This window comes from Homalodisca vitripennis, chromosome 7 (assembly GCF_021130785.1).
Source record: "Homalodisca vitripennis isolate AUS2020 chromosome 7, UT_GWSS_2.1, whole genome shotgun sequence".
Classification (NCBI taxonomy): domain Eukaryota; kingdom Metazoa; phylum Arthropoda; class Insecta; order Hemiptera; family Cicadellidae; genus Homalodisca; species Homalodisca vitripennis.
The window spans coordinates 58,095,586-58,107,712 of record NC_060213.1 but is presented as its reverse complement, the minus strand read 5'-3'; the positions used below and the strand labels follow the sequence as shown (position 1 = coordinate 58,107,712).

At 37.8% G+C, this 12,127-nt stretch overlaps 1 non-coding gene across 1 annotated transcript; it reads right to left on the bottom strand.

Moving 5' to 3' along the window:
- Positions 1–11,119: 11,119 nt before the first annotated feature.
- Positions 11,120–11,222, bottom strand: LOC124367031. The gene has a single exon (XR_006922851.1). It is a non-coding gene; the product is annotated as a U6atac minor spliceosomal RNA (small nuclear RNA).
- Between the last annotated feature and the right edge of the window lie 905 nt (positions 11,223–12,127).

Below are 12,127 nucleotides of genomic sequence, written 5' to 3'. Positions count from 1 at the left end.
AGGTTTTGTATGCATATAAATGCATATATTTGTATATGCATATAAATCTTTGAGATTTTGTTTACCAGTTAGTGTTCTCGTCAATCTTCTCGTCCGATCTTGTTTACCACTGCCTCAGGTCCTCGTAAGTAATGCCCGCTGAACATCGAGTCCTGTACTTTTCATTCTTGTCGCCCAAAACGAGAGCCCATCGGCGGACAACGCACTCGATATCGGCTCTGCTTATTTGACCTGAGCCGGGAAATTCAACTTTGCAATTTTATTTATTTTTTTTATTTATTTTTTTTATTTATTTATTACAAACTGTGTACATTATCATAGAGAAAAGTACATGAGTCATATTCATATGTGTCTTCCTTCCTTGAAGTTGGGCTTGTTGTCCCGTCCCCCGTCATGGTGCGTAGATCTCATTGTCTTGTAGGGGTTTCTCTTCTCCAGTTCTCAAATTCTTCTATGGAGTAGAAGGGTCTTTCTAGGAGCCATTTGACTAGCAAGTTCCGCATCTCCTTGGTACAGTTAGTGTTTTTTATTTTTTTCGGGCAGGATGTTCAAGAATTTGGTCCCTTTATAAGTTGGCTGCCTTTCAAAGAGCGCCAGTCTGTGTTGTGGTAGGGTATAGTGGCTGGCTGTTCTTGTGTTGTGAGTGTGCACATTGTAACCTCTTTCAAGTTCTTGCTTGATGGCATACATTACTGTTTCTATTATGTATAAGAGAAATGACATTTAGTATTTTATTTTGCTTGAAAGCTCTGCGACAGTGGTCTCTTTGGATTGAGTCCAGCCAGTATAACGGACTGCTTTCTTTTGTAGAATTAAGACTCTTTTGCATGTTTGATTTTGAGGTGGCACCCCCCCATACTGCTATCCCATATCTTAAGTGTGCTTCGAGGAGTGCGAAGTAGGCTGTCCTGACTGTGTCATCACCACTTATTTGTTTCAACCTTCCTTAGTACGTATAGAGCTGAGCTCAGCTTTTCACATAGCTCGTTTACGTGAGGTGTCCATGATAATTTGTTGTCAATGGTTATACCTAGGTACTTAGCCTCTGCAGCCCTCAAGAGTTCTGGCAGTGGGACTACTTCATTCTTTTCTTCGTCCAAAGATAATCTGTTGGCTTTTCTTCCTGTTGAGGACAAGATCATTTTGTTGACAGTAATTTTTCTGTTTTGTTAAATACATCAAAAGACTCAGCTTCCAGACGGTCAGGTTCACTGTTTCTGTTCAAGAGCACAGTGTCATCTGCATACATCAGTGTTTTATAGAGTTCGTCTAAGAAGGAAGGGAAGTCACTGACAAATACAATATACAGGATAGGTCCTAAGACCGAATCCTTGCGGGACTCCTTTTTGTACGCTTTGGTGGTTTGAAATTATTGTTTGGATTGTTCCATTACAGGTTGTTCTGATTGCTACAGCTTGGGTTCTGTGTTTTTAGGTAGCTTGCAAACCACGTCAGTGATGTTCCCTTTATTCCCAGTTTGTTGTAATTTTCCTGATTAGAATTTCATGGCTTATGCTGTCAAAAGCTTTACTAAAGTCAAGAAACACTGCTGTTACTGTGTCCCCAGCTTCTATTGCTTGTATCAGATATTCAACCAGGTTTATTGTGGCAGTAGTTGTTGAGCGGCCTTTAATGAAACCATGTTGATCTTCTGGTAGTAGGCTGTTTCTGATGAGGTGTTCCAGCAATCTGACTAGCACAATTTTTTCAATTACCTTGGAAAAAGTTGAGAGCAGCGATATTGGTCTATAGTTTTCTTCTTTTGTTTTTACTTCCCTGTTTGTGTTTAGGGTAATATTTTAGCTTGTTTTAGTTTTGTGGGAAAAATGCCTTGAGTGAGAGATTTGTTTATTATATGTACTAGTGGCTTTGTCGTTTCCAGTTCACACATTTTTAAATATTTTTGAGGATATGTCATCCAGACCAGCAGAGTTCTTTGACTTTAATGATTTGGATGATTTTTCTTACTTCTGACGGATTTGTTGGCCAGAGTACTAAGTTCTCAGGTGTGATCTGGGGGTCTAGTAGTACCTCAGTGCTTCTGTGGTTGTTTGACTGAGAGGTCAGTGTTTTTGTTTGCTACATTTACAAAAAAAGTGTTTAGTTGGTTTGCAATAGCTTCGGATTCTGTTATTATATTACCGTTTATTTCCAATTTAGAGAGTTTTGCTGTTTTGTTTTGGTCCTGTTGTTCTTCTCTTGATTTATTGATTTCCAGATAGCTTTTGCTTGTTGTCAGAGTTCCTGATGAAGTTGTCAGTTTTGATGTTTCCTAGATTGTTTTAATGTGCAGGTCATAGTCTCTTTTCTTAACGTCTGCGTCAGTTTTTTAGTTCAGCTCCACTCTGTTCTTAGGTATGCTTCTTGTGCTTTAATGAATCTTTCTTTCTTTATTTTTAATTCAGGGTCCACTGGTATACAGGTTTTATTCTGGTTCCTTTTTTCTAGTCTTGATGTATGGGCACGCTCTGTTCAGGTTGTAGGTAATTGTTTCAATAAAGTTGTCATAAGCTGCATCTGCATTGTCCGACAGTAAGAACATCCTCCCAGTTTTCTCTCCCAATCAGGTTTTTAAAAAGTCTTAGGTTTTCTGTCATTCAGGTGTCTTTGTAGAGTAATCGTTTCTTACATTTTCTTGTCTTGTGATATTTAAGGTACAAAGTTGTCCTGTGTGGTCAGAGATATGTGCATGAAGAACTTCTGCCTTGAGGTTGTCATTCGGTATATTTGAGCAGACCATGTCTATAGATGTAGCACTGTGGGGAGTTATTCTTGTTGGTGGAAGAGCAAGTCCTTGTTATGTTGTACTCTGCTAGTAGTTCATCGAGTTTCTGTTGCTTTGTGTTGAGTGTTAAACAGTCTACATTGATATCACCCATAACAACCACAGTCCTATTCCATTCAGGGAATTGTATTCAGGACATTTCCCAATTATTTCTGTTGCATGCAATTTCAAAACTGTTCTCTGGTCTGTATATTCCAATAATAATAGTAGTCCTTCTGCAAGATAGTTATTTTAATAGCAGCTAGTTCACATACTAGTTTCAAGGCTGTAGTGTGAGACTTCTAAACACGTTGCTTCCTTTTCAAGCGTCTTCTCGTTTACGTATATAGCAACACCTCCTTTAAATATGGTTTTGTCTACAGTAGTTTGAAGTTAATGTGTAGCCTTGAAGCTTGGTGTTTTCCAGATTGGCCTTTCATTAGGCCATGCTCCTGTAATAATGACTACATCTGGGGTGATTTCTGTAATAAGTTCATTTAGGATATCTATTTTTATTTGAAAGCCGGTCTGCGTTTTGATGAAATATTGTTAGTTTTGTTTGTGGGATTTGAGAGTTACTGCAGTTGATGAGTGTTTCTGTTAAGTGGTTTGTTGGTGTTCCTGAGTTTTCTCTAAAAAATTTTTTTCAGTGGTGTGAGGCTTTCCATTGAGGTGTATAAAAAATGTTATGTTTTTATTGTAGAAATCCTGTATACTCTGATCTTCTGGACGTTTCATTGCAGTTATCGGAGGTTTTCTTGTCTTAACTGGTTCGTTAGTTGTTTTTATCTGGCTGGCATCTCTCTACTAGAAAATGGTGGTTTCTTTGAGGATTCAGTGGAAGTGTGGTTGTGTTTAGTGCTTTCGAGCAGTTAGGTTGCACTTCGTTGGTAGTGTTTGCTTGGAGTTCTACATATTCAGGATATGAGGGAGGCATTTTCTTTCTTCCATTGTTCTGTATTGGTTTGTGTGAAGTTTTTCCAGCTAGATGGTGTCCCATCTCGTCGATAGGGTACAGTAGTGTTAGAAAACTGTAGTCGTAGTGCGCTGGTGACATTTGGCTACTTGAAGGGAAAACGCTGTACATGCTATTTTTATATACAGATTTTTTACACTCTCCTTTGGTTATTTTAACGGGTTCATTTTTATAATTATTATGCATCCTTGTGTTTTTTTCATTTGTGGCATTCACTATACGCTGCTAATTTAGGCTTGTTCTGGGTGATCCTGATATCGCAAACACCACACTTAGACATTGTGAATTCATAATAAAAAGTAATAGTATACTTACTTACTTACTAATATAATTGAGATTTAAGTATCTAATAATGAAACAGAACCAAAGAAAAACGCTGAACCTTCACCAAATACTGAAACAGATAAGCTTGTTAGTAGAAATTCGCGAACATTATACTCTGCCAATTCGTACTGGTACCGGAGCAAACTGACCAGCTGACTTCTCAGAATGTACTCCTTTTAATTGTGCTGTCATAAAACAGTGATTCCTCCTCCGTAGACTAATGGTTATGGTCTCGGCTCTCTAACCGAAAGATCACGGATTAAATCCCGGGGAGGTCCAATTATGTACTTTGATAATAAAACCAGTAAACTTCGAAGCCATCATAGCTAAGACGCTGAGGCTTAAATGAGATAAGAAAACAGTGTTTACACAGAACAGCTGATTACATTTAGAGCTTTTTGCAATTAATAGTTCGCAACTATAGAGACCAAGATGGGATTTTGCTGCTTTAAAGACAAGTAGGCCCAGAAGGGTTTTAGAAATAAGGATAGTCCTATATTCATATCAGGGATCCTAACGGTGTCATTCACCATCTCTGTCGTACCTAGTCACGTGATGATTTCCTCACTTGGCCTTTGGCCACGATCCGCGCCAGTATTGACACTCCTGTACTATCATAGTACAGGCCTAGCAAGTTCTGTAGAAAAACGCTAGGCCTACTATCTACTCGTCTTCAACTTTATCTAGTAATAGTTAAAGGTGCCTTTAACTATAGTTATACCGTACAACATTTTCACAAGAATTCAAGTTTATGAGATAATAAAAGACACAAATGCTATGCATCACTCTAAAGCCCCGTTCCCACGGGGCGTGGCACGCTGGCGTGAATCACGCATTCGTGGAAGACGACCCGTCTGAACGATGTGTAGTGAGTTTGCCTCAGTAGCGTGGAGAGTCCACGACCGCTCACGCTCCATATCAAACGTGTTTAATTTTGAAGCTTGAACACGACAGTTGCCAGCCAGATTTTGACGAGTCGACACGTATTTATTTAGTGGGTTGTTTAATAGAAGGTTTTTTTTAGTTGTGAGCGATTTATTTATTAGTAGGTAAGATGCATGAGCCTAGAGTAGTGAAGTTACAGGACAACGAAAACAATTAAATCATTGAATTGTATGTTAGTGAGAGAGTGGTTTATGATTCGACTTGCAAAGACTACAAGGACATGGATTTAAGATTGGCCGCAGCGAAGAGAATTAGCGAAGAAAATAGCTGACACTGAAAGATCTGGAAGTGGAACTAACGATGTATACGTACCGAAGGTCATTTGGTTCGAGAGCATGAATTCCTTCATCCGACCGTTTGTTCAACAACGGTCAACAAAGTCGAATTTGGTAAGTAAAATTCAATAATAACTCAATTTTACGTCAATAATTTTTTATTCAATTCATTTAGCACGTCGTTGATATATCTATGCTGACTTTAATCTACTAGCCAAAATAAAATGCAATACAGTTATTTGTGCGGTAGATAACCTATAAGTACATAAGTCACATATAACAAAATATCATATTTTCTTACCTTACAAAAGTTCAAATATCACAAGTAACAACATTGTAATGCATTTGGCTGATTAAATTTAATTCATTTTAGACCTTGAAAAGATATTTTAAGTATACCAATTTAATTAAGATATTATAGTATGTGGTTATTCAGTTGTTATAGCATTGATAGCATTGACTAGTCTATATTGCCAGGGCACAGCTCCCTCGTTGTTGAAGTAATCACGGTACTTGTCTCGAATCTGTTGTGCTTGTTGTCATGGATTTCTGCTGTTATTTCGCGGAAGGTCCTGCAAGCTGGCAGTTGGGGTTTCACGCCAGGAGCCACGGATGACGCGATGGTTTTCATCATCGTAGTCTATCAAACCACTGGAAACGTACGTGGGGTTCGTTTTCCGTAACAAATTTTGTAATGAACAACAGGCGAGGACTCAAATATTGGTTTTTCAAAAATTCTGAATTTACTAACAAGAATACCGAAAGTGTTTTCTATCATTCTTCGAGCCTTTGACAGCCGGTAGTTGTAGATTCTCTTCCTCTTGGGTCATATTACGCCGACTATAGGGTTTCATCAAATATGTTTTTAAAGGAAATGCATCACCTACAATGACAAAGTCTCTGGGCATATTTAAGCAATTCGTCTCCAAAGCTGCGTGTAATGAGCTATTTTGAAAAATGCCACCATCAGAACCTCTTCCTTTTGCACCCACGTCAAGATATAGAAAATTGTAATTAGCGTCTGCTACCGCCAGTAGTACAATGCTGAAACTGTTCTTGTAGTTGTAAAAATCCGATCCACTGAGTGAAGGGGCTCGTATAATCACATGCTTTCCATCGAGACTTCCTGCACAACCAGGGAAATTCCAGTGCTCTCTGAAGTTATATTTAAACGTTCTTATACTCATATTCAGTATATGGTACCTGAAAAATATATATCTTGTAATTTTCTATTTCAGATGATGCCAGCGAACTAGTCCACACTCAGTTGGTGATGATCAGCAGGAAACACTCTATCGACATCTGCAGCGAACATACACCAAATAAAAGCAAGCCATTCCAAGAGCACTGTCACTCAAGATGCTATAAATACTACAGTGCAAAGTGAAAAAATGGAGGAGGCTCCAGCGACACCATATGGTAAATTAAAAACCTCACCTGAACCTTCGCCATCACAGAGGAAGAAAATAGCTCAAGATCCCCAAATTAATGACATGTGTAGTGCCATACAAAAATTGGGATGAAATTTCAAATCGTGCTGCTCAAATTCCAAAAGAAGACTGCTATGACTATTTTGGAAAATATATAGCATCTATGCTGCGGAAACCTAGAACCACCAACTGAAATGAGACTGCAAGACCAAATAACTCGTCTAATAACACAAGCAACGTGCCCACCACCAAATACCTGGAGCCGACCACCCTCGTCCAACCAACTATCGAATGACAACACATCCCTTGGTGGCGCAAGTGACTATTCTGATGATTTCACATACGAATGTTTGTAATTATTAATAAGAACATGGTTGTAGTTGAGTTGCTAACTAAATAATATTAACTTGAGTATGTAGGTTAATATAACTATTGTAATTGAAGGGTCGCGAGCAAGAACAATCAGAGTCAATTTTTTCACGAAAATCGAGTTTTCAGTGCCATTCGATAGCTTAATAGAAGTAGATTTCTTAATGCTATTACAAACGTGCAAAAACAAGTAGAGTCACTAAGTTTTTCAAAGGGAAAGATATAAGCTAACGGGCAAGAAACATCATAGTCCATGCGGCGGCGCACAATAACAATCAGAGTCAATGTCGCTCCCCTCCACCTCACTCTAACTCAGATTCAGTCAGGTGCTTTGTTGTTTTGTTTCCAAAACATAACCCTACTTTAGTGGATGTGTGAATGTTGTGCGGACAAGTTTTCAAGATTGTTAGATTATTTTACTGTTAGTAAACGCTATGTTGAGTGATATAAGTGGAAGTGAAGGGGAGGAAGGGACTCATGTTGGTTTACAAAATGCAAAGAAAAGGAAGAAAACGGGGAAGATGAGCGACGTGATGAAAAAACTTCGTGCAACTACTCATGAGGTTGGTGATGATTGTCAAAGTTCTCGTTACAAGTGTTTTCACGTTGTTTCACCGGAAAGCCGACAACGTATCATCAATAACTTTAACGGACTAGGTGATTACAACGCACAAAATCAGTACTTGGGTGGTCTTATATCTGTTGTACCTGTTAAGCAGCGCCGCAACCGAAATTCCCAAGAAGAGGCTAATTTCAATCTTTCTTCTTATTGTTACCGTGTTCGTGCATATGTAGATGATAATTTACAGGACGTTACAGTTTGTTACAAAGCATTCATGTCATTACATGGCATTGGGAACAATCGCGTTCAAACCATAAAGAAACACCTTACTAGTTTTGGAGAGGTCAAGCCAGATGGGCGAGGTAAACATGCAAACAGATCTAATGCTCTGTCCGAAGAAACAAAAGCAAAAGTAATAAGTTTCATTCAATCCCTAAAGGGTAGAAAATCACACTACTCTTTGAAGGACACATCAAAAATTATACTTAACTGAAGAGCTCAATAAGTCTAAATTGCATAGAATGTACAATGAAACAAATAAAGATAATACTGTTGGGTTCACTACATTTCGAGACATTTTTGATAGTAAATTCAATATTTCATTCGGGTACCCAAGGAAAGATACGTGCAGTACCTGTGATGTACTTAAAGCAGAAATTTCTGTTTTAGAAGAAAAAATCAATGGAGCGGAAAACAAAAAAACTAAAGATACATTATCACAAGATCTAACAAAGAAACAAAAAGGAAAAGAAAATTCAACTGGCTAAAGGCACAAAATTTTATTCAATTAAAACTAAGTGCAGGAAGGAAGCAAGAAGAAAAGAAGAATTTGAGGCCGTTACGATGGACTTTCAAAAAAATTTGCCTACACCAAACATTACAACATCTGACGTATATTATCGACGCCAGCTCAACTTTATATCATTCAATGTCCACGTGTTAAGTGACTCTACATCGTTGTTTTTTACACATACGACGAAACCGTCGCCAAGAAGGGAGCAGATGATGTTTGTTCAATGCTTGAACATTTTTTTGACAATGTACTAAGCTTGAATAGTGCGGACATCTTGTTCTGTTTTGCGACTCGTGGTGCAGGACAGAACAAGAATTATACCGTCATACGCTTTTTACATCACACAGTTGTGGACAAGGACCGTTTCGATAGTGTGAAAGTTGTGTTCCCCATAAGAGGTCATTCGTATATGGAGGGAGACAAAGACATGAGCGTTGTAAACTCAAAATCCTACACAGAGACACCAGATGACTGGAGGGATGTGCTCAGAAATTCGAGGGTGAAACCTTCACCTTTCACAGTAATAAACTGTGGCACTGAGGTTAATTTTCAAACCTGGACGAAGTACTTTTCTGACAAGTACGTAAAAAAATGTCCCATCCCAACGAGACCTATAAGAGTACTCAAGATTGACAAAAATGAACCAAGATTCATGCTGCACAAGTCTAACTACTTTGGTAGTTATTTAAAGGCTGTCTTAGTTCCTCCAGTGAAAATTCAAGAAATCCTAACAAAAACAACTCTCCAAAAGTGCTTAGTAAACAGTACAACGGACCAGTGCCTATTAAAGCGGCAAAAGTGAAAGACCTTTTACACTTAAAACAGTTTTTGACACGCCAGGAGTCAAAAGCTTTCTATGAAGCGTTAGTACCTGACAGTGAATGTTTAGAGGAAGCCTCGGACGGCGAGTTTTGCAGACGACCCACTCATTGATGAGGCCCAGTGACGGGGAAAACCAATCAAGGTCATGACTCTTTTTTTTTAATATTTAAAAACAACCTTTTATTGTCGTGACTTAAAAATGTTTACTATGTTTGGAATAAACTAAATACTATTTGTAACATGTTTGGATAGTTATTTTTTAGCTTTAGACCTTTTTAATAGTAGGTAGGCGACGTTAAACTTTAAAAACTGTTTTCTGGCAAACTAGGTTCAGTTGACTCTGATTGTTCTTGCCCGCGACCCTTCAATTATTAACATCAATTAAACTTAATTTTATGAATTCTTCCAGTTCTTTGATGATAGCCTTGCATGTTTCTAGTATAAATTTGCTTATTGTATTTTTTGGAACACGAAACAAATATTCCAAACTTTTGAAAGAGTCCCCAGTAGCCAAGTAGCGTAGCATAACTTGCAGTTTTATTTTAGGACTCAGAGCTTGCCTCATGTTGGTGTCTGATTTTAAAATATGTTTAGTTACTCGTTCCAGGAGATAATCGAAATGTTCTTCAGACATTCGTAACAAGTGTTTAAAATTTTCATGGTGATTACTCCTTAGCTCATAGTCAACCAAATTTTGAACCTCCGAACTTCTTTTCAGTATCCACTTCCTCGCCCAATAACGCCTTTTCTTCCGTTTTCTTACCTGTCCATGTAACCCTAATCTTTCACCTAAAATAACACTGAAGGTTGAACACTAAACTGCACAACTTTAAGCTCGTTCATCGCGGTCGGCTTCGCAAGGAAAACTGAATCGTTAATGTCAACTGCCCACGACTCTCAGCTGGTTCGCTGCCTATCCCTACTCCAGTCGTGAGCCACGGCAGTGAGTACGAAAGAGTGGCACGATTTCGTATTTTTGCCCCGTGGAACACAGCATAATGCCTATCATATCTTCAAATTCCATAATTGTGTTGTGGTAGAAACATTATGTTAGCACTTTCCACTCGACAACAATGTTCTGTCTCGACTTCTCTTTATTATTTCCTATGCTTTAATCCAATAGTGGCTGTACGCTAGCTTGACAAAGAAATGGTGTACGTTCCACCAAGTTAATTTTATATAATTCATTTTAACTGGATTTAATTGCGTAAAAGAATTTAACAAAGAATTACATTTTTTGAAAAGGTACAATTTGGACTTTCTTTCATCCAAATTGAAATTATGAAAACGCATCTTGCGATGTTTCTAAAACAAAAAATTTCGGTAAATTGACTGAACGTTATCACTCGAGGGGCTGCAAAAATGTAATTAACGTCTGTCCTGTCTATTAATCGGCTCGATATTTCGAGAACCTAGTCTTGAAATTTCGCCTGTCTATAGGCCTATAGACAACATCGGTTTTGGCGATGGTGCATGTTAGGCTACTCCATGGAATTTGGCTGAGTGTTTAGCAAACATTGGTATATTAGTGTTATTGGTAATGGTAGCAACGTGAAAATCGCATAATAAATACATTTTATACAAAGTAAAATCATCCCACATTGTAACGTAGTAAAATCATAAGTACACAGCGACATAAGTAGCGTATACGCAAGATATTTAAAGATAGATCTGACCTGTAAACTTAAAATTTTCCCTAAACTTCATTTCTGTACAAAGAAGAAATCACCTTTAAGTAATGGTGGTAAATTACGGTACAGTATTAGTTAGAATCATTTAGAAAAAAATAACAGTTAAGTGTATAAATAAATATAATTCAAGCCTCGATGTGCTGGATAAAACTATCCTAGCGGAACCAAAAAAAAATGTGGTTAAGTGCTGTATTACAGCAGTGCCTTAACCAGTATATGTGTTCCATCCTTGTCAAGGGGAGTGCTAAACGTCTCTCCTTTCATACAACACGAGGTGACGTCAGGTGCTGCCGAGTATATAACCTGGGCGTTACAATACAACGCGCCACTGAGAACTTCTAACTTTGATGTTACGATAAATTCAATTTACAACTTTGTACCTCTTGAAAATTCTAATATTTCGTGGTTGAGGTACATTCTAAACTTATTCGTGTTGTATTATAATACAATATCATAATGAAAATTAGTTTCGTTTGAATGCGTCGGTAAGGTAGATCGCCTGCAGCACCAGTACAGTGGCGCCTCCAGCGGGAATCTTTGTCAACGTTCGATGAGGTGCTATACTGAGATATTGTAAGGCCTATTGCTTGCCTTCTCCATTATGATTGAATTTCTACGTTTCCATCCAACCAAAAATGTTTAAGTATTTATATAATAAACATTAATAAGACTTCTCGTTCCAAATGTCCTTCAATATTTTGGCTTTGCTGTTCCCAAAAAGGATTAACAGAAAATAATAAAATAATATATCAAACAAACAAAATTGACGTAAAAATTATTTTATTTTTATTTTAATGTTTGGTAATTCTTTTTCGATGTACTATTTTATTATTTTTTGTTAATCCTTTTTGGAACGGCAAAAGCCAAAATATTAAAGGACATTTGAAGACATCAATAGCTAAAGGAGCTAAGAGCCAAAATTATCATTTTCGAGTTATTGATACCTAAGGGATGTATGAACGGATGCCCATGCATGGCTAAAAGAGCTAAGGTCCAACGCCATTATAAACAGGGGAAACAACGTGCGCAAACTGGATGCGCAGTAAGAACCATGGCTTTGGGCGCGCTAAAGGAGCTAAGAACCAATCAGCTGAGGTGGTGTATTTCGACATCACTGTTGCATTGTAGAGCTTGTTTACATCTCAGATGTTCTTATTGTAGTTTAATAAGATGAAT